The sequence below is a fragment of the Marmota flaviventris genome, chromosome 12, assembly GCF_047511675.1.
Source record: "Marmota flaviventris isolate mMarFla1 chromosome 12, mMarFla1.hap1, whole genome shotgun sequence".
NCBI classification, from domain to species: Eukaryota; Metazoa; Chordata; class Mammalia; order Rodentia; family Sciuridae; genus Marmota; species Marmota flaviventris.
In genome coordinates, this window is record NC_092509.1 from 34,975,348 (window position 1) to 34,994,775 (window position 19,428).

Sequence of the window (19,428 nt, forward strand, 5' to 3'; positions counted from 1 at the left end):
ATGAGTTTGAGATTTCTATAGCTGAGAATATTTTTTTCTATCAAAGTTTATAAGGTATACCCTATTTATCCACTGGAATATATTTTAAGATCCCCCAGTGAATTTCTGAAATCACAGATAACACTAAACCCTATATATGCTATTTTTCCTATACATATATATGACAAACAACTTATAAATTAGGCACAGAGATTAACAACTGAAGCAAATAAGAATAATAGCTGTATTGATAAGGGTTGTTTGAACACAGCACTGAGATACCTGAACAGGTAATCTAGTACCAATATGACTACTAAGTGACCAATAGGCTAAGTGGCATAAATAATGTGGATAGATTGGACAATGGGAAGATTCATGACACAGACAGAATGAGATGGGATAAACTCTATCAAACTACTCAAAATGGCACATAATTTTAAAGTTACAAAGTGTTTGTAATTTTTCTATTTAATATTTTTAGACCATGGTTGACCATGGGTGGTTGAAACCATGGATAGCAGAACAGAGGAAATGTAAAGACTATTGCAATGGCTACCTATTCTTACACAATGACTGTGCAATACATTTTAACTTAAGAAACAATGACATTGTTCCTGTCCTCAAGTGCAGACTCCATGCAAATTAATTGCAAAAATGCTCTCTTACAATTTCCTATTCTCTGACATGTACTCACATACTCTCTTGTTCAGCATGTTTTGATGAGTCTCCTCCATCAAATTAAGTATTTTATACTTAATTTTAAGTATGAAATATAAAGACTTAGTTGAATGTTGATTATACCTAGCAGTATGCTAAGGACAGAGAATATCAGAATAAAGTCACTGTATCTTCAAGAAATAGATATTATTTTCTAATAGGGCAAGTGCAAAGACAATGAAATGAAGATGTAGATGAGAAAATAAATGACAGAGCATCTATTAAGCTACCAAATAATTGCCCAGAGAATTCAAGATATTTTTAATGATGACGCATTGGTTTAAAAATTGAAAATTTGGAGATACTTTTCTTTAAGTGTTATTAAAGAAACTTTATAGTTTGGGATAGTAGGTTTCAAAGTTCTTCAAAATTTACAAAAAGAAAACAAGTTATTAAATCATGGTCTGAAAAACATTTTTAAATATAGATATTTTTGCATCATGTATTTCTTAAATAAAAATTTCAACTAGATAGGAATTATTTTCTATCACAACAGACAGTACTCCATCAATGTTAGGTCAAACAACAGATTTACTAGCATTTTTAAACAAGAAATATTTCCCTTCTTGTTTCATGCTATTATGTGATACACAATAAAACATAGATATGCATGGCTTTCTGAGGCAGATTCTATGAAAACCTTCATGCACTTAGTTCTACATATTTATAATAATACTATGAATCACCTCCAACATATATACCACTAAAGGAGTAGGAGCCAATGACTTTAATAGATTGTAATCTCTTTGCCAATATTGGTAGATTGCATTGTGGAAGAGTTTCTTTAAAGATTTACTATACTGTGAACTCCAATTTGAGATTTTCTTGTAAAATAAGAATGTTTGCCAAATTGTCAATAACCAAAAAAAAAGAAAGAAAGGAAGAAAAGAAAAAGAAAAAAGAAAAAATTGCTGGCAGTGTGATTTATACTTTCTTACTGTGGACAAACAAGCTAAATTTAAAGCTTCAAGGGGAAATAAAAGGTTTATTTGTGACCTTGATCACAAAGTGACAGGTGCAAAATTTATGTCAAAATAGGTACTTAACATAAAATAAGTCAATAATGGTGCTACATATTTTTCTAACAAATCAATATGCATGTTCAATTAAATACAATTGAGAGCATTACACAAGTTTACTACAGATTACAAATGGACTACAAATTTGCAAGAAAAATGCTTTGCTGGCATTTAGGGCTATTTTTAAATTTGTGACAAAATAAAAATGTTTATTTTCCATATGATATTTCCAACTTAGGAGGGGTTATCAGGTATATGACAAAGCAAGACGAATGCTTTGTTGGCATTTCGGGTTGTTTTCTAATTTGTGACATAACCCTTTACAATTGATGTTAATAATGTGTAGTTGTACAATGTTAAGGAATTTCTATAACATATACAATTGTAATTTTGAAACTGATACTGTAATAGTTGAGGTTCTCCATTGAAATAGAACAGGACACACACACACACACACACACAGTCTTCAATTTACAACAGTTAGACTTATGATTTTTTTCAACTTTTCACATTCAGCTAAAACTGTAAATTTAAAATTTTGGTCTTTCCTAGGCTAGCAGTGGGTGGTTCAATGTTCTTTTATGACACAGGGCAGCATCAGTTTGTCATGCTTCCCAATCAGCCATATACTCAAAGGAAAATATTGGTTCTCAGAACTATGTTGTCATGTAGCATTGATCCAAATATTCAATAAATCACATAAGATAACCAATACTTTATTATAACATAGGCTCCTGTTAGCTGACTTTGCCCAAATTTACCCTAAAGGAAGTGGTTCTGAACATATTTAAGAAGGCAAGGCTATGCTGTAATGTTTATTAGCTTAGGTGTATTGAATGTTTATTTTCCATGTGATATTTTCAACTTATTAGGGGTTATCAGGTATATGACTCCATCAAAAATCTGAAAGCATTTCTGGACAGGTAGATACACCTTAGGGGAATTGGAATTGGAATTGGATCATGCAATTCTGGTGGTTGAAAAGTCCCAGTATATGCATCTGCAATCTAGAGGACGAGAGAAGACAGTGACCCTACCTCAGTACAAGTCCCGAGGTCTGAGAACCAGGGGATGTGATGGTGAATTATCAATTTGAGGCCGAAGGATTAAGAAACTGTGGGGCTACTAGTGCAAGACATAGAGTCTAAAGCTATGAGAACCCAGAATTCTAAAGTCTCTGGGAGAAGATGGGTGTGTCAGTTCCCAAATGGAGAATAAATTTGCCTTTCTTCTGCACTTTTGTTCTATCCTAGCCCTCAATGGACTGAGAGGTGCTTCCCCTCATTGGTGAGAAGCAGATCTTTCTTATGCAGTCCAAAAAATGACAATCTTTTCTGGAAACACCCTCACCAGTCTATTGAGAAATAATGCTTTACAAGCTATCTGGGTACCAACCTAGCCAAACTGACACAAAATTAAATATAATAAATAAACATAATACTATATAAATGCCAAACTTCTTCTAACATGATAAACCAGTCTTTCAATATGATATGAAATGAAAATAGCATTTTGAGTATTGGACTTTTAAATGTATTGAAATGACTTGAATATATGTATCTACTTTTTCAATTATAAATTTTATTAAATCTAGAGAACAGTTTCAATGGAGATTTGGTGTTCGACTTTCAATGTAGTGTGCAAAATTCACCTTTGGATTATAAAGATTAATCATGATAAAGAAAATAAAATATTTCAAATGAGTCATAAAATGCAATATTGTTATTATGGTATACCATGTACAGACCTTGAGAATAAAAAAAGCCACATCTAAGCTTATGTTGATATCATGTTGAAATGAGAAAATTGATACACTGATCTAAGTAAAAATAATATTACCTGTTTATGATCTTATTTAACATGGTGACTAGAAAATTAAAAAGCTATATTATGCATGTGAATTGCACTGGCATAGAGTTCTATATTTGTGAATTAATTCATTTGCTAATTATATTGCTTAATCCTATTTACTTACTAATTTTTGTCTATTTTCTCTCTTTCATAGAGAGGTGTGCCCAAATTTCCCATTTTAATTCTGGACTTATCTATTTATATCATGTCTTTTAATCATTCTGTCAAACTTTTATTTGTAATTTTAAAATTAAATTAGAAGAGATAGCCAAATTTAGAATTATAAGGTATGTTTGGCGTAATGACTATGATTATAAAATAATCTTCTATTGCCAGTGGTATTTTTGACATAATGTCTATTTTCTCAGATATTTACATTGTTACCTCAGCTTTCTTGTTTTGGTGTTGGGATATTATTTTTTTTTAAATCATACTATTGTTAAACTTGCTTAGTTTTTTTTTTTTTTTACCTAATGTGTTTATTTTATAGGCACAATAGTTGGGTTTTGTTTGTGTTACCTTTCATCCAGTTGAACAATCTTTGACTTTAATATTTAGCCTAAACACAGTCAATGTAAATGTTGCCATTTTAGGGCTACATTGCACTCCCATATCATTTTCTTCTCTTTGTTCCAACTATTTTACATTTCTTCCTCTTCCTTCATTCTGTCTGCTGAGTTATTAAAGGCTTTTTTATGCTACTTTACCCTCTTCACAATTCTACCAGTTAAAAAATCGTTTAAGTGAACATTCTTTTAGTAATTAAAACATCTGATTTAACAGAGTCACAAAACTCATTCCTCACCTTATTGAATGTTGGAATCTAAAATTGACTATGCTCTTTTTTAAAACAAATAGCTTATTGGGGCTGGGGATGTGGCTCAAGTGGTAGCATGCTTGCCTAGCATGTGTGCGGCCCGGGTTCCATCCTCAGCACCACATACAAAGATGTTGTGTCTGCCGAAAAACTAAAAAATAAATATTAAAAAATTCTCTCTCTCTCCTCTCTCTCTCTCTCTTAAAAAAATAGCTTATTAAGATACAATTCCTATACTATAAAGTTTACACTTACAAATTTAACAATTCAGAGGATTTTAGTATATTCGTAGAATAGTAAATCTACCACTATTTAAATCTAATGTAGAACATTTTTCATCATTTCAGAAAGTAACCCCTTAATCATACCATCTTCCCTATCTTGTTAACTTTCTGACTATGGATCCATTCTGGACATAATAACAGTGAAATAAAACAATGTAGTCTTGTATTTAGCTTTATTAAGGGGGAATATTCTCAGGGTCCACCTATGGTATCCCATATAACAATATTTTATTTTATGTTGGAGTAGTATTCTACTATATGGATATACTACTCTTTGTTTATTCATTCATTAACATGATAGACATTGAGTATCTGCCACATCTTGGCTATTATTATTATATTTCATTGGGTGGAATAAGAATCATTGCCAAATAATGCTGTTAGGAGCATTCATATATAAGGTTTTTTGTGAATGTTTTCAATTCCTTAGGTATGTACCTATGAGTAGAAATACTGAGTCATATGTTAATTTGGTTTGATGTTTTGAGGAACTGCCCATATCATTTTACATTACCACCCAAATAAGTATGAGGGTTCCAATTTCTCCACAGCTTGTTAATGCCAGTTACTTGATAATGACCATTCATACTCATTGGTGTAAATTGTATGCATGGTTTTGAGTTTAATTTCCCCTTGACTAATGATGTTGAGCATCTTTCATATATTTGTAAATTTGCATATTTTCTTTGGAAAAATACCCATGAGAATAATTTTCCCATTTTAGAGTGGGTTATCTGTCTTTTTATTGTTCAGTTGTGTTATTTTGATATTCTTATGTACTCTGAGTACTAGATCTTTATCAGACACAATATGCAAATATTTCCTCCTGTTTTGGGTGTTCTTTTCACTTTCTTGATATTGCTCCTTCATGCACGTAAATTTTTTATATTTCATGAAATTCAAAATTATTCTTTTTTTGATTGCTTGCGATTTTGGTGTCATATCCAAAACTGATATCTAATTTAAGCATGCAAATTTTCACCAATGTTTCTAAGAATTTTATAGTTTTATCTCTCAATTTGCCTTTGATCTAGTTTTAATTAATATTTATATGTGGCATGAGGCATGGGTTCAACTTTATTCTTTTGCATGTGATTTTTACCCTGTTGTCAGAAGGACCATTTGTTTAAGGGAGCCATTCTTTTTCTATTGAATGGTGTTGACATCTTTACTGAAGTTTGGGTGTATTTTTGGATTCTCAATTCTATTCTGTTGCTCTGTAGATATATCCTGATTCAAGTGCCATGGTGTTTTGTGTATAATAGATTTGTGATAAGTTTTGATACTAGGAAATGTTAGTCTTTATTTATTTCTTTTTGAAGAAAATATTTTAAACAACGTTTTATAGTTTTCAGTGTATAAATCTTGTACATCTTTTGTTCAAATGATTCCTATTTTACTGGTCTTGAAACTTTTACAAATGAAATAATTTCCTCTCTGCATTTCTCATTATAAAATACATATAAAGACAATTAATTTATTATGTTGGTCTTGTACCCTACAACTTTGCTGAACTCATTTATTCTAATAGTTTGTGTGTGATTCCTTAGGTTTTGCTAGACACAAGGTCATGTCATCTTTGAATAGAGTTTTAGTTCTTCTTTTCCAATATGGAAACTTTTTATATAGTTGTTTTTTTTTTTTTTCCTCAATTGTCCTGGCTACAACCTACAGTACATCAATGATAGAATAAACACTGCATACCTGCTTGTCTTGTTCCTGACCTTAAAGGAAATTAGTCATTCATGATTAAATATCTAAGTTATGGAGTTTTATGTTTGATCTATATCAAATTGAAGAAATCTTCTTGTCAAATGCCATCTCTGTATTTTTTGAAAGGAGCACATGTATTTTTTATGTTTTTTTCAATTAATAAAATACATTTATTAATTTTGTATGTTAAATCAATTTTATATTTCTGGCATATATTCTGCTTATTTATAACAAATAATCCATTTGTCTATAGTTAGGTAAATCTGCTTGCAGGTTAGTAATTTTACATCTGTATTCATAGAGAATATTGCTATAAAGTTGTTTTGTTATTAGAGTAATAATTCATCAGAGAATAAATTACAAAGTGGTTTTTATTCTATTTCTTTAAAGTTTGCAAAGACTTACTTTTTTTTTTTTTTTGGTATGGGGATTAAACTCAAGGGCGCTGGACCACTGAGCCACATCCCCAGCCCTGTTTTGTATTTTATATACAGACAGGGTGTCACTGAGTTGCTTGGTGCCTCACTTTGAACTTGCAATCCTCCTGTCTCATCCTCCAAGCCTCTGGGATTACAGGCATGTGCCACTGGGCCCAGCTTAATTCTTCTTTAAAATTTAATAGAATTTACCAGCAAAGTCTCCTGGGAAATTATTTGATTATCAGTTTAGTCTCCTTTGTTTTTATAAGTACATTCATATTTTCTATTTATTAAGTAAATGTCAATAGTTTATGTTTTTCTAAGAATTTGCCCATTTCATCGACATTACCTACCTTAATTACACACACTTGCTCATAGTATTACCTTAAAATCTTTTTCATTTTTGTAGGGTCATTTGTAAAGCATTCTCTTCCCATCTCATTTTAATAACTTCTTTGATAGTCGTTTCTCTTTTTTCGTGGTCATTCTAGAGAAAGATGTGTTTCTTTCTTTCAGTTTCTCTTTTCAATGAATTGGGTTTTGGATTCATTATTGTCTTTATTATTGTTTCTTGAATCTCTATTTTATTTATTTCTACTGTAATGGAATTTTTCAGCAAGCTGACAAACAGGTAAAATACTGGTACTTTTCTGGGGATGTAACTTTGGCAGAGTCTTCTAAGCTGCTAGTTTTCTGTTTTGTTTTATTTCATTTTGTTTTAAGCAAGGAAGATTGCAAGGTTGTTGGTTTTGAGTTAGTTGTGGATCTGAGAAGATTTGGATGGGGTTAGACATAGTAAATCAAACCATCTTTCTGCAACATTCTTGGACTGTTGCAAGACTTTGAATTCTAGATTTCTGAAAAATGCATTTGATAGTTTCGACAGTTTTTATGGAGAAGCAGATTGCCAAAGGTACTGATGATGCAAAAATGTCCCCTTCTGCTTTTTATGACCTTAATTTTAGGTATTTTCATATTTTATATAACTATTTAAATTCATAAACATTATTATTTCATATAGTCACTATTCATTTAAACTCATTTGTATTGTCTTTCATTGGCTAATGCAATCCTCATTTTCATCTAGGATGATTTTCCCTTCAGCTGCAGAATTTCCTCAGCCTGAGACTGATGGTGACAAATTTCTTGGTTTCATTTGTCTGAAAATATCTTTATTTTGCCCTCATTTTTGAAGATTTTTTTTTTCCAGGGATAGGCTACACTGTATGTAACAATAGGCAGAAAATTTGAGTCTGGAAGGTTATCTTCTTCCCAGGATGGTATATGTTTATTTCTGGCAGACAAAATGGCTAGCAGCAATTCTTCTCAACTCAATAGGCTGTGAAATGATAGAAACTGGGCATCCAGGCTTCTTTTCCCTGTGAGCCAGACTTTTAACCTACCAGCCACTCCGGCTGCTCAGACTCTCATCCTCTGCAGCAGTTTACTTTCTTGTCTCTTTTCCAGTCTCACTGACATTTGCAAAGGTATTCTCCAAGGTTCTCCAGCCCTGTTCCTATCTTACAGCTGAGTAATTTCATTTCCCTCTTGACATAAGGCTTTCCTCTGGCCACACATACACTTGAGGGACTGCATTTGCCCAAAACACAATAAAATGTTCCCCCTGGATATCTATTTTCTTTTTCTTTTCTTTTCTTTTTTTTTTTTTTTTTTTCCCTCTTGTCCTTCTTATCAGCTGTCTTGCAAATCACCTCCCCCTAGTGAAAGCTTTGTTTCTGGTTTTGGTATCTTCTTCTCCAGGGACCAAGACACTGAATCCATTTCTCTTCCAAGCATTTGCTATTAAGTTTTCATATACTAAAACTATCATTGATCATTCCTCTAAGCTTGTATAATTATCATATAATTTTTATATGATGAAATGCTATACAGCTCTTTAAGCCACATAAAATTGGTTTTCTTTGTGTATTATCAAATTACCCTCCTCAGTGCCTGGCCCCGGAACATTACTTTCTTTACTGTCCTTATATTCTATTTGAAATGAAATCTAACTTTTTAATCTTATCTAAATTTTAAAATTGTTGCATCTCCTTCTGTTACTTCAGTAAATTATTTATCTTAACTATTATACAAAAATAGCTGTTAAAAGTTGCATTTTAAAATGTCTACAAAGCAACATTTCTTAGGAAGTATAAATGAGGTTATAAAGCTACTTTATGCATTTATGAAGCAATGGATGTAGTCACTACATCCTTTTGAAAATGTAACATATAAAGAAAATCTGAAAAATAGCAAGGACACAGTTATTAAAATCTAGATACTTACACAGTTTTATTATTCCAAAAACTACATTACTTATGCTGTGATGGTACAAATAAAATGACTAAATTTTTTAGTTAACTAAAGAAAACACCATTTATGTATATTCCCTCATTTAATCTTATAATGTAGAATTTTTAAAACTCTGTAATTATGGTGAAGAGGAATAATGAGAAAAGTGAAATTACTTCATAAAAATGAAATAATTATCAGTAAATAATAAATTATTCCAATTAAAACAAGGTTCACAGAACTACCAGATTTCTAAAAGTCATTAATATTGCTTGTATTTTTTTTAAATTTAATTTTATTTATTTAAATCTCACCTTGTTCTTAAAATTTAATGCTATTTACAAAAATACATAAAATACAGTAATGTTACAGCGCGTGGGCCTCCCGTGAAACAGAGGCAGCCATAACGCCCTGTCCTCATCCCAGTTCTTGAGATTGGGCCAGAAAAATTTCACACAAGTCGTTCAGAGTGACAGACATGCATTTATTAGAAGGGATAGGAAGAGGGGAAAGGGGACACTCTCAAGGGAGAGAGTAGATTCTCTTAGAAGAGAGATGATGCTGTGCCCCTACTGCCCTCCAATTTTATTGGGAGTCCCAGGAAGTTTCCAGAGACCCACCCAAGTCCACCTGCTGACGTTTGACTGACAGCATGGGAACTGCATGGACCACCTCAAAGAGATGGTGTGGTGTTCATAGAAGAAATGGAATCGACCTGTTTTTGCCTAAATTTACTTCCCTCTTAATCATTATGTTACCCTCTGAATAGCCTTCAGCAAGTATTATGGTCTGGAGGTGAGGTGTCCCACAAAAGCTCATGTATGAGACAACACAAGAAGGTTTAGAGAAGAAATGATTCGGTTATAAGAGCCTTAATCCAATCATGAATCAATCCCATAGTGGGATTAACTGAGTAGAAACTGAAGGCTAGTAGGGTGTGGTTGGAGGACACAGGTCATTGGTGGCATACCTTCCAGGTATGTATTTGAATCTGGCAAGTGAATTCTCTCTCTTTGCTTTCTGATCATCATGTGAGCTGCTTCACTCTGACAGACTCTTCTGCCATGATGTTCTGCCTCACCTCAAGCCTGAGGTATGGAGCCTACTATCTGTGAGTTGAGATCTCTGAAACTGTGAGTTCCCAAATAAACTTTTTCTCCTCTAAAATTGTTCTTGTCAAGATTTTTAATCACAGCAGCGAAAAAGATGACTAACGCAGCAAGATCTTTGTGAAGATCTTGATGTTTTATTTGCCAAGATGATTGGAGTTTGCCATAGTTTCTGTGATAAGGGACTGTCCAGGCCACCAGATAGAGAGTGACCTGATCTTGAGACTACAGTTTTCCTCAAGTGGGTATAACTATGGTGGGGGAGGGCTGGCATACTAAGCCCCTACCTTGCAGGCGCTTATCTGTCAGATAAGCCGTCTTGTGGATTTCGGTCCCTGCCACCTCACATTGTCTTTTTTCTGCTCACCCATTCAAGGCTGACTAACTACTAGCAGTACAGTAGCATATGCTAAGAAATATATACACATATGTATATACACACTTACAGATACATATCATATATAGTTTATATACTTCATATATATGCTCTATACAGATAAGACCAAGATAAGAACTGAGGCACTAAGAAAGTCAAGGATAAAACTAGATAACAAAATGTTTTCTTGATATTTACAGTCTTACTAATATTAAATAAAAATTGGTCTGTAAGCCACTATGAGCACTGAAGCATTCTGAACAATAAAAATCAAAACTTTAAGTAAACAAACCAAACCAAATTGTTCAGTAAAATTGCATCATGTGTTCATAACAGACTGGAAAATAATTTCTCACAGAATATAAATAAATTAATTAACGATTACTTGAGTTACATTTTTACAACACATAATGGAAAACTTACAGAGGCCTATTTTATTTAGCAAATACCCATAAGCATCAGTTCAATAAATCAATACACTAGTAATCCATAAGATAATTAACTTCATCTTTTATAAACACATTCCAATTTTCTTGATATCATAATGCTGACAGGACTTTGTAGTGAGCATATGTCTTAAATCTAATTCCTCTTAATATTTAAATGCTGGGGAAAAGTCAATAAAACTTTAAGTAATCTTAAATTATTCTTGAAAGATTTCTCCATGAGATGATAAAAACCTCAGTAGTTGTCTCTACTGGAAGAACCATTTCAAAGCTTCCTTGCTCCTCACATGAGATATTTAGCTAGGAATGTCAGATTATCAATTTGCCAAGTAAGAAACCACCAAACACTTTGTAAAATAATAAACAACTAGAAATGCTAAAGAATGCAATTGTAGGAAAGAAAATATGTACGTTTGAGGGGTGAAAAACAATCCAACATGTGGGCACATACACAGGAGGTTGATATAGATGAAAAATCCACCAGGAAAGAACCTAATATTTGGAGCCATGACTATGGGATCAGCAAGAAATATTTATTGAAGTTTGTGTTTTTGATTTTTCAGCTTGGATGGTTGGCCATTTTCCAAAATGCTTTATAAAAATACAGCTAGGTCCACTACAAAATATTTGATTTAATCACATGTAAAAAGGCTTAGGGATACAGTATCTTTCAGCACTGCCTTCATATAATGTGTCTCCAACATCCAGGACCAGATCTTGACTCAACTAGTGGTCTTCAAAGTGAGGTTCCCAAACCAGCAGCATCAACATCACCTCAGAGCTTATTAAAATTATAAATCCCTAGGCCCAACCGAGTCCAGCTCAGAGAACCTGGGGTTAGTGCAGGATTATTTTTATAAGCTGTCTAGGTGATTCTGATGCGTATTTGGGAAACACTGGTCTAAATACAGTATGCTGTTTTTAAGTCCTTCGGATATAGATGGATGATGAAAATTTTCATCATCACTAGCAATTACAGAAATGCAAATCAGAACTACTCTAAGATATTATCTCACTCCAGTCAGATGGCAGCTCTTAAGAATACAAACAATAAGTGTTGGTGAGGATGTGGGGGAAAAGGCTCACTCATTCATACTCATTGCTGGGGCGACTGCAAAATGGTGCAGCCAATATAGAAAGCTGTATATAGAATCCCTGGAAAACTGGGAGTGGAACCACCATTTGACCCAGCTATCCCACTCCTCCATCTATATCGAAAGGACTTAAAAACAGCAAGTTTTTAAGGGACACAGACACATCAATGTTTATAGCAGCATAATTCACAATAGCTAAACTGTGGAACCAACCTAGATGCCCTTCAATAGATGAATGGATAGAAAAAAATATGGCATATATACACAATGGAATATTATTCAGCAATAAAAGAGAATAAAATCATGGCATTTGCAGGTAAATGGATAGATTTAGAGAAGATAATGCTAAGTGAAGTTAGCCAATCCCCCCCCAAAAATGCCAAAAGTTTTCTTTGATATAAGGAGGCTGATCCATAGTGGGATTGATAGCGGCATAGGAGGAATAGACGAACTCTAGATAGGGCAGAGGGGTTGGAGGGGAAGGGAGGGGGCATGGGGTAATTAATGATGGTGGAATGTGATGATCATTACTATCCAAAATACATGTATGAAGACATGAATTGGTGTGAATACACTATGTATACAACCAGAGATATGAAAAATTGTGTTCTATACATGTAATAAGAATTGTAATGCATTCTGCTGTAATATATAAATTAAAAAATTTACATTAAAAATATTTAATGCCTGAAAAAATAAATTTGATGGAGGTCAGAGTTTGAACTGGGCACCTGCACTGGATTCAACAGACCAAACCCATGTAGAGTTTAATAACAATCATTAAGCTTTGGTTGATTTCAAAAGACCTTGTAGCCAATTAACCAATTAAACTCTACTAAATTGACTCAGAGACTAAGTTGTAGTCAATTAAGTTGTTTTCTATGCTTCACTTCAGTTTCTCTATGAATGCTGTCCGATCACATTCGTAATTATAGATCTCTACACATGCTTTGGTTCTGGGAACTGCCTGATTCTTGAATTGCTTTAATCTTTCTTTGTTTGACTTTTTCTCTGCTCAAATAAAATTTACTACTTACTTAGTCTAAGTATTTTTCCTTTTAATACTGGTTAGTCATTATTCTTTCAAATAGGCAAGTAAAGATAGGTTTAAAATATAAAATTTATTTCTGTCCTATTTAAACTTATAATTCACCAGAAGTATTTAAGAAAAATGATTAAAAATTAATAAAGCCAATTTAATATCTTTTCATTAGCTAATAGATTTAGATTACCTAAGAATTGGCAAGCAAATTTGTGTATCTATTACATATGTAAATCTGAGTTAGTTATCTTTTACATATAAGACTTTGCAATTTTTATAAATACGCTTAGTGTGTTTTTTATCAATATCTTTTAATAAATACTATGGTTTTAATTCATGGAAAGATATATGTATGCATTTGTGTATGCAAAGAATATAGGTCATCTGTTAATTATCATGCCAAGCACTGATCTCGTCTTCCATCATTTGATTTATTTGGTCTTTAGAGTAGAACAAATATATAAACAGATATTTTAGTTTTAGTCTGAGCTGTCCCACTTGACAACACAGTCAAAATGTCTTCATAGATAGTAAAGTCACAAAGAACTTCAAGATCATTATTTCTAAATGATAACAGTGCTGAAAAACCCATTGGGACTAAAGATCTTATGTTTGGAGTTCTGAAAGGTAGTCCCTATAAGATGAATGTAAATAGTACCTGGGAGGGCAGATCTGTGCCAGATAGGATTATTAAATGAAAACTACTTTTGCTCCTAGTTTATGGTTTAATTTGAATATCATACAAACTCTCAGGAACAATTTATGTTCCTAATGTCAGAAAAAATGTGAATAACTGCATTAAAGTCACATCTCCCTGCAAATAAATATCTTTTTAATATGCAAAACACAGCATCACATTCAAGCAGAAACTTGTATACCATAAAGAGAACGCATTGTTCCCCCTTACTCCCATTCCTATGACTCCTGAATGAATACACAACAATTGCAGGAGGTAATAGAGCTGCCTTCTCTGCTCTATTAAACCTCGCAGTATATTATTATACTGAGCTTTATGTATACTATACTCTGTTAACTTTTGTTCAATTTATTTTATTATCTAAAAATCCATAGAGAAGCTTAAATTCAATTTAGTGAATTCCTTTTAAAAGGATAGAAATTTTAAAACCCCCTTTTATAGTGATCCTTGGTGATAGGAAACCTTAAATTAAATGAATAATGTTTATAATAAAGGTTAAAATGCCCAAATGGAATGTAGAACTAAATCTAGAAAAAGCAGGTAAGGAAATGTCTCTATTAAAAAACAGATTATCTAAGAAGTTTGCAGATTTCCAAAGAAGGTGAGTTTAGCTAACTAGGAAGACACTTGATAAAGCAAACTCAAGGGAAATGCTAGCAAAGATGTTTTATTTTCCTCTAATTAGGTCCTAAGGTCCCTTTAGAGATGACTACAAACTATACCCCCGCCTGGATGGGGCTGCAGGGGATGTGGTCATGAATGTTGACAATGTGTCTTTCATAGGTGTTTTAGTCATTTTTTTCTATACTGTGACCAAAAGATCTGACAACAACAATTTCAGAAGAGGAAGTTTATTTGACTTGCATGGTTTCAGAAGTCTCAGTCCAGAGATGGCAGGCTCCATTCATTGGGGCCTGAGGTGAGGCAGGACATCCTGGCAGATAGATGTGGCAGAGGAAAGTGGTTCAGAACATGACACCAGGAAGTTGAGAGACACAGCTCCACCCAGTCTCCAGGGATAAAATATACACCCCAACAGCACTCTCCCAGTGACCCACCTCCAGCCACACCTCCCCTGCCTACAGTTAGCTCCCACTGATTAGATTAATATTCTCATAATGTCATTGTTTCTCCTCTTAACTTTTTTGCATTGTTTCACTCGTGAGCTTTCCTGGGACACCTCATATCTGAACCATACAACAGGGCACTTCTTTGTCCTGGGGAAGGGCCTAACATCTCAGTGTCTGAGCAGTCTCCCTCTCATAGGAAGCTGCTTTATGCTGGCTGATTCTCTGTAGCCCGTGTCTGATCTGCTTCCAGTTTATTCCCACCAAAACAGCCTCTCTCTAGGAGAGCCCTGACTGGTAGAAGAGTTCATTTCTGTGTGTCAGTCTGGTGAGAACTTGAGGAAGCGACAAAAACCAAACCATGAAATAATAGAGGCTGTTTTATTATTCACAGGTCCACAAAGAGAGGGCAGTGTGCCTTCCGGGGTATGGAGAAGGGGGATGCAGCATCCAAGACACCCTCCAGAAGCACAGGGAGAATGACAGACCAAGGACCTGTGGGATCACCACCTCCGTGGTCATTATCCCTTTGCCTTTCCTGGGGCATGTGCATTCCCTAGTTTAAAGAGCACATACATGAGGGCAGAAGTTCTTTACGTGACCCCGGTGTTAACTATTAGGTTGTACTGGGTTTGGGGGCCATGGGTATGTGGTTTGGGGTCAGTGAGGTGAGTAATGAGCAGGCCACACCACAACCACATCAGAAAGTTTTAACTCATTCAGACTCATTATGTCGAGACTAAAAATGGACGCTGAGGTAGCAACTCTGTTAAACAAATCTATGACAAAAACATTTTCTCTTAGTGCTGGAATCTGAGAACTGTACAAAAGAAAAAAACTAAAGTCAGTGAAGTGAATGTTTATAAAATCCTAGTAGGAGAAACAAATAAACTCAGATGAATACATCCAGAACATTTTGCTGATGGATTTAACACCAAATATTTGAAAAGTGAGGATATTCATAAGGTGTATTAATAAAACAAATTATAACTCTAAAGAAAAAAAAGGTCTCTCCACCTCAACACCCTTGCCTCCATTTGCATAGAGCATTTACTTGGCAAACTTTCTAAAATTTAAATTATATGACTTTCTCCCTTGCATGCTGATTATAGTACTCCTCCACTATCTTCAGCAAGTTCTCATCAAAGGTCTCGTGTGGTTTAATTCTGATACATTCAGTGGCTTTGAACCTTAATATGATGGCATTAGTTAGGCAGATATTTCATGTTATTTTTTCTAAGACATGATTTCCATCCATATTATTTTTCACACTGTCTTCTACTGCCATCAAAATATGATACCAGCTGAGTATAATCCCAGTGACTGAGAAGGCTGGGGCAGATGACTGCAAGTTCAAGCAAAGTACTGAGGCCCTGAGTCACTTAGCAAGACCCTGTCTCAAAATAAAAAAAAAAATAATAATAAAAGTCCTGGGGTTGTAGCTCAGTAGTAAAGTGCCACTGGGTTCAATTCCCAGTACTAAATAAATAATTAAAATAATAATATGACTCCAATCTCAGAAATAAAAGTGACTTTTACTTCTTTCCCTACATGATAACTTTTTTAAAAAAAATTATATAACCATCTTTCTTCCTGTGAATTTCTTGAGTAGAGACCCCTCCTTCTCCCACTAGGCCTGAAAATAAATTACAGTATGTTGGAAGTGGGATGTATGCTACAAACACAACAGGAAATTCATTGTGAGTATTCTCAATCACCTATCTTCTATTTGGACAGAATTCAGACCTAAAGAAGTCCATCCCACATCACATAGTTCTCATTACAGATATTTTTTTTTTAAAAAAATTTTTCTTTTTTATATGTAATGTTGAAATTTTCATCACAATAAGCCAAACATATGGTCTCATCTTGGATAAACTAGAGAAAATATGGCAAATTCCACTCTTTTTCCATAGACATTTTCAGGCTTTCCCCTTAGGATTCTCAATCTACAGTCTCAAATATGCCTCCAGTTCATTACAGAGACAATTCTCTATCTGTTTTAAATCCTCTGCTGGAACTCAGAGCCATCCTTACCCTTTGACACACTCTCTGGTACCATAATGTTTGAAAAACATGAACTTACATTTCCCAGAGTCCCTCCTTAACAGGATTCTGATTAAAATCCTTCAATAAGAAGTGAAACTCATGGTCTAGAAGATGAAACAGAAGCTAACTTTTGCTTTTTGGATACTGGCAGGCAGGCAAGTGGTCTTTGACAGGAGTGAGACTTGTAGCCATTTCTAGGCAGTCTTTAGATTCCCCATTCAGTTGCTTCTAGAAATGAGATCATAAACAGTTCCCTGCCATCCTTTCAATTTTCTGAGATTCTTGGCAGTCTCTTTGACATTGCTTTCCCAACCCTTTCAAAGACTTTGAAAACACCTTAATCCCCTGCATTTAAAATCTTTTCCTGACTAGAATTCCTAAGATTGGTGCCTGTTTACTTGACCAAAACCTGACCAATGCACAATCTTTTGATACTAAATTCCTTCTGCTGATTTGGACACCAATACCAAAAACTTAAAATGGATTTTAAATAGTTCATTAACAGATATTCGTAGAGAAAACAGAATTTGTTTGGTTAGGTACCAAGACTATAATGGTTAAAAGAGAGAGAGAGAGAGAGAGAGAGAGAGAGAGAGAGAGAGAGACAGACAGACTTTCCCTTAACTCTCTTGGAGACTGTGGTAAAAAGAGACATAAAAATTTCTTGTTTTCCAAAGATTTTCTTTCTCCCTAGTTCACTCACATTAACTCCACTCAATAATTTCCACAATTTTTTTTCTTTCTTTCTCAATCTTACCTACAGGTAAACACGAGAAAAAAATATCTTTAATTCATTTCTATTCATCTTATGATTCACATCCAGCAACAGCTTCTTTTTCCATATTATACTCTTTAGCAGAATATTTAAGGTTCTCTGCAATTTAATTCAATATCTTTTCAAAATTATATCCCAAAGTAATAACTAACCTTTAACACTGTGTTATGAGACATGTTCTTTGATAGTGAGTTTGCAGGGTATTTTTTTTTTACAGCTGACAATAAGCATTAAGGTCTGTACTCTTATGCTCATTTTTTTTTTCAGATAATGAATTTAAAATTCAGAGAATCTGCATCATCATTGAAGTCAATGCAGCTAATGAGTTCTGGAGATGCTATTTAAGCAGACTTGTAAGGCAGGTTAGAGAATAAACCTAGTGTTATTTAATTCTAGAAATTGAGCACTATAATAAGCTAGGCGATGGTCGCCAAAGACATAAGGTCCTAATACTTGAAACCTATAACTGTTACTTTATATGTCAAAGCCTATTCAGATGTGATTTAATGAGCAATTTGGGGATGGTATGATTGTCCTATGTTTTCTGTGTATACCCTAGAGGCAATCACAAATGTGATGATAAAACAGAGTACACAGAAATGGAAGGAATATAGCTACCTTCAATCAAGGAATACCAGTGGCCACCAAAATGGAAAAACCAAGGAAGAGATTCTCCTCTGTATCTTTTGTATGAGGTACAGCCTTGCCAGCACATTGATTCTGATCTATTAATTCTGATTTCAGACTTTTGTCTTCAGAGTTGGGGCAAAACACACTTCCACTGTTTCAAGCCACCAAGTCTGTGATAATTTCTTATAGAAGCAAAATAAAACTTTTACAAGCAATGAAATTTTACAATATCACTTGCAGACAAAACTTTTGGTTCCCCAAAATGACCCAATCTGAGAAGGAATTAGGAGATGATGACCACATGGCTGAGTTTAAAGGTATTACTTTCAAGTCTACAGGAGCCTAGGTAGAGAAACCTAAAACCTAAAGGAAGTGGGATACCTGAGACTGGAAATATTCTTACAAAATAAGATACCAAATCAGAGTAGGAATATCGACATTTAGTTGGGTAAAAGTAACCCTGAATATTATGTTTGGTCTTTTTTCAGTTTTAAAATGACAAAAAAAAAATTTGGTCCTTGAAGTCATGGCAAGGCAAATCCTGAAAGATGGAGATAACTAATTGTCCCTGAAGAAAAGAGTGGCCACGCTGAAGCAGACTTGTAAGGCAGGTTAGAGGATAAAGCTTCAAAATTTGCTGCTGGGTGGACAATCAAGCTGATGTGTGATTTAATAAAACAAGCAATGTAAAAGGATATTCCTAGCCACCTGTCAGGCCTTTGTTTTTGACAGATGATACAGAACATTCTTATCAATAAATGTGAATAACAGAAAGATTTAAGGATTGGTATGGAGATTTTTACCACATAGAGGTAACAAGAAACAATTAAGTATAATTGCATCTGTTAAAAAATATTAAATCAGTGTTCACTTTAGCAGCACAAATACAAACGCTGAAATATAAAGAAGATTACAATGGCCCCTGTGCAAGGATCACATCAATTCATGAAAAGTTGTCCATGTTTTTCTAAATGTGAAGTCACACTTAAAAGTAAATTAATAAGAATAATGTTTGAATTCTGAACTAAGACTCTGAAATAAAGAAGGGCTTA

At 33.9% G+C, this 19,428-nt stretch overlaps 1 protein-coding gene and 1 non-coding gene across 2 annotated transcripts in view; one reads left to right on the forward strand and one right to left on the reverse strand.

The window, feature by feature from the left end:
- The window catches only part of Malrd1 (MAM and LDL receptor class A domain containing 1), a 658,798-nt gene that overhangs the window by 411,659 nt on the left and 227,711 nt on the right, over nucleotides 1-19,428 (reverse strand). The gene's annotated exons all lie outside the window — the stretch shown is intronic.
- LOC114087230 (U6 spliceosomal RNA) lies at nucleotides 19,240-19,343 on the forward strand. The gene has a single exon (XR_003581768.2). It is a non-coding gene; the product is annotated as a U6 spliceosomal RNA (small nuclear RNA).